The sequence below is a fragment of the Chrysemys picta genome, unplaced genomic scaffold, assembly GCF_011386835.1.
Source record: "Chrysemys picta bellii isolate R12L10 unplaced genomic scaffold, ASM1138683v2 scaf1051, whole genome shotgun sequence".
Lineage (NCBI taxonomy): Eukaryota > Metazoa > Chordata > Testudines > Emydidae > Chrysemys > Chrysemys picta.
Genome location: NW_027053758.1, coordinates 15,001 through 19,013, shown reverse-complemented (window position 1 = coordinate 19,013; position 4,013 = coordinate 15,001). Strand labels below are relative to the sequence as shown.

Genomic DNA, 4,013 nt, shown 5'->3' with positions numbered 1-4,013 from the left:
GGGGGGGGGGGGGGAAATCGCCCCACGCCTCCGAGGAGGGCTGCCCGGGCGGGCCTGGCCCCGGAGCTCGAAAAAAAAAAAAGGATCGGGCCCACTAGAGACATGGACCAGGCCGCCCTGGGCTCACCCTCCCCGGCCGCAGCGAGGGACTGCCTCCCGGCCGACTGGATCGGGCCCCTGGAAGTCTGGAAAAAAGACTGGAACCTGACGCCTCCGAGGAGGGGGCGCCCAGGGAAGGAGGGAGATCCGGGTTGACCTGGTGACCGGACGGGAAAGAGGCCACCGGGCGTCCCCCCCCTTAAAACCTAGGGGTTGACCTGGTGGCCGGAAAGCGAACCGGCCAGCAGGTGAACCCTTTCGATTCCACGGGTTGACCTGGTGCCCGGGAAGCGAACCGGCCAGCAGGTGAACCCGTTCGATTCCACGGGTTGACCTGGTGCCCGGGAGGGGACTCTGAAAATTTTTCAGCCCTTTCGACTCGGGGTTGACCTGGTGGCCGAGAGGGGACTCGCACGGCAGGCAAGCCGCCCTGGGCTCACCCTCCCCGGCCGCAGCGAGGGACTGCCACCCGGCCGACTGGATCGGGCCCCTGGAAGTCTGGAAAAAAGAATGGAACCTGACGCCTCCGAGGAGGGGGCGCCCAGGGAAGGAGGGAGATCCGGGTTGACCTGGTGACCGGACGGGAAAGAGGCCACCTGGCGTCCCCCCCCCTTAAAACCTAGGGGTTGACCTGGTGGCCGGAAAGCGAACCGGCCAGCAGGTGAACCCTTTCGATTCCACGGGTTGACCTGGTGGCCGGAAAGCGAACCGGCCAGCAGGTGAACCCGTTCGATTCCACGGGTTGACCTGGTGCCCGGGAGGGGACTCTGAAAATTTTTCAGCCCTTTCGACTCGGGGTTGACCTGGTGGCCGAGAGGGGACTCGCACGGCAGGCAAGCCGCCCTGGGCTGACCCTCCCCGGCCGCAGCGAGGGACTGCCTCCCGGCCGACAGGATCGGGCCCCTGGAAGTCTGGGGGCGGGGGGAAATCGCCCCACGCCTCCGAGGAGGGCTGCCCGGGCGGGCCTGGCCCCGGAGCTCGAAAAAAAAAAAAAGGATCGGGCCCACTAGAGACATGGACCAGGCCGCCCTGGGCTCACCCTCCCCGGCCGCAGCGAGGGACTGCCTCCCGGCCGACTGGATCGGGCCCCTGGAAGTCTGGGGGGGGGGGGGGAATGGAACCTGACGCCTCCGAGGAGGGGACGCCCAGGGAAGGAGGGAGATCCGGGTTGACCTGGTGACCGGACGGGAAAGAGGCCACCGGGCGTGCCCCCGTTAAAACCCCTAGGGGTTGACCTGGTGGCCGGAAAGCAAACCGGCCAGCAGGTGAACCCTTTCGATTCCACGGGTTGACCTGGTGCCCGGGAAGCGAACCGGCCAGCAGGTGAACCCGTCCGATTCCACGGGTTGACCTGGTGCCCGGGAGGGGACTCTGAAAATTTTTCAGCCCTTTCGACTCGGGGTTGACCTGGTGGCCGAGAGGGGCCTCGCACGGCAGGCAAGCCGCCCTGGGCTCACCCTCCCCGGCCGCAGCGAGGGACTGCCCCTCCCCACCCCCCGGCTGACAGGATCGGGCGCACTGGAAGTCCGGGACAGTATTTTCCCCGACGCCGGGGAGGGCGGGCGGAGGGGCTCTGGCGGCCAGCCCGGGCCCCGGAGCTCGAAAAGGAAAAAAGGACCGGGCCCGCGAGAGACGGGGGCCCTGCCGCAGGGGGGGGGGGCAGTCCGACCGGGGCTCACCGTGCGGCAGGCCCGGGCGTCGGCAGGGGAAAGCGGGCGAGGAGGCGCGGGGCCGGGTGCCTACGGCCATACCGGACCGAACGCCCCCGATCCCGTCCGATCTCGGAAGGTAAACCGTCCCGGGCCTGGCTAGTACTTGGATGGGTGACCGCCTGGGAATCCCAGGTGCCGTAGGCAGCTTTTCCCGGTCCGAGTCAGCTCTCTCTCCTTTTCTGGGGGGGAAGGAGAGGGGGGGACGGGCCGGAAAGCCCCTCGTCGCTCCTGCCGAGTCGGAGGTCGCGGCCGCAGGTCACGGGTCTGGGCGCCTGGGGTCCGGCTCCCCACCCACCCGGCTTCCTCCGCGGAGGACCCCCCCCGGGGCCACCGAAGCCGCTGGGGGAGACCCCGGGCATGGGGCGGACTGGCCCGGACCCTCCCGGCCGCCGGCCCGCAGGTCCGCCCCGAATCCCCCCCCGCGGCCACCCAGGCCAGGCCTGGCCAGGCGGGACGGACGGCGGGTGTCCAGCGCCCAGCGGCTTCCTCCAGCGGGGACCCACGGACCCCAAAGCCGCAGGGGGAGGCCCCGGGCCCGGGACGGACTCGCTCGGACCCCCTGCGCCCGGCCGCCGGCCCGCGGGACCGCCCCGAATCCCCCCGCGGCCACCCAGGCCAGGCCTGGCCAGGCGGGACGGACGGCGGGTGTCCAGCGCCCAGCGGCTTCCTCCAGCGGGGACCCACGGACCCCAAAGCCGCAGGGGGAGGCCCCGGGCCCGGGCCCGACTCGCTCGGCCCCCCCGCCTCCCCTGCGCCCGGCCCCCGGCCCGCGGGACCGCCCCGAATCCCCCCGCGGCCACCCAGGCCAGGCCTGGCCTGGCGGGACGGACGGCGGGTGTCCAGCTCCCAGTGGCTTCCTCCAGCGGGGACCCACGGACCCCAAAGCCGCAGGGGGAGGCCCCGGGCCCGGGACGGACTCGCTCGGCCCCCCCGCCTCCCCTGCGCCCGGCCCCCGGCCCGCGGGACCGCCCCGAATCCCCCCGCGGCCATCCAGGCCAGGCCTGGCCTGGCGGGCCGGTGTGCGGCTCCCCCGGGCTTCCTCCCCCGACGACCCGCGCCCCCCTGAGCCGCAGGCGGAGACCCCGGCCCCGGGGCGGACCGGCCCGGGCTCGCTCGAGCCCCCTGCGCCCGGCCCGCAGGACCGCCCCCCCGAATCCCCCGGGAGAGGCCCGGCCTGCACGCCACTGACGACCCGCGGCCCCCAAAGTCGCAGGAGGCGCCCCCCCCCGGTTAGCCCCGTCTCGCTCCGCGCCCCCCGCCCCTCGCTGCCGGGACCGGGCGCCGCCCCAGAGTCAGCCGCAGCCGGCCGGCCTGAGAGCTGCCCTCCTGTGGACGACGGTGAGTTTACCTTGATACTAACCGGCCGTCAGCCAGGTCAACCCCATTGCTAGACTGGGGTGGACCTGGTGGCCGAGTGGGGACTTGGAACATTTGACAGCTGCTTCCCGGGGCTTGACCGGTTGTCCTGAACGCCCCCCACCCCCAGCCCCAGCCCCCGGCTCCTGCTCCCCTCTCCCCAGCCTCGGTGCTCCGCTCCCTGCCTCGGAGGCTGCCTCTCTGCGGCGCCTGCATCGCCTCCGAGGACGCGCACCCTCCGGAGGCTGGACGTAAACCCACCACTGCCGCTGACCCGGCTCTCCGAGGGACGACTGTGAGGCCTCCCCCCCCCCCCCACCCCCGGACCGCCCTGGGGACGACTGCTAAGCCTCCCCCACCGGACCGCCCGGGGCAAGACTGCTAAGCCTCCCTCCCACACACACACACACACACTGTCGGGGGAGGACTATTAAGCTTTCCCCCTGGAGCGCCCGGGGCGGACGACTGTTAAGCCTGCCCCCGGAGTCCTCGGGGGAGGACTATTAAGCTTTCCCCCCTGGAGCGCCCGGGGGGGGACGACTATTAAGCCTGGCCCCCGGAGTCCTCGGGGGACGACTATTAAGCCTCCCCCGGACTGGCCGGGGGGCGACTATTAAGCCTCCCCCGGACCTGCTCCGTCTCGACTATTAAGCCCCCCTCTGTGGTCCTCAAGACCACTGCCGTGCTGCCCTCGGAGTGGGGTGACACCCGGGCCGGAAAGCAAACCGGCCACCAGGTCAACCCGTCGAATCCAATGGGTTGACCTGGTGGCCGGAAAGCAAACCAGCCGCCAGGTCAACCCGTCGAAACCAATGGGTTGACCTGGTGGCCGGAAAGCAAAACGGC

At 71.7% G+C, this 4,013-nt stretch overlaps 1 non-coding gene across 1 annotated transcript; it reads left to right on the top strand.

The window, feature by feature from the left end:
* Window positions 1-1,836: 1,836 nt before the first annotated feature.
* LOC135979615 (5S ribosomal RNA) lies at window positions 1,837-1,955 on the top strand. The gene has a single exon (XR_010596887.1). It is a non-coding gene; the product is annotated as a 5S ribosomal RNA (ribosomal RNA).
* The last annotated feature ends 2,058 nt before the right edge of the window (window positions 1,956-4,013 follow it).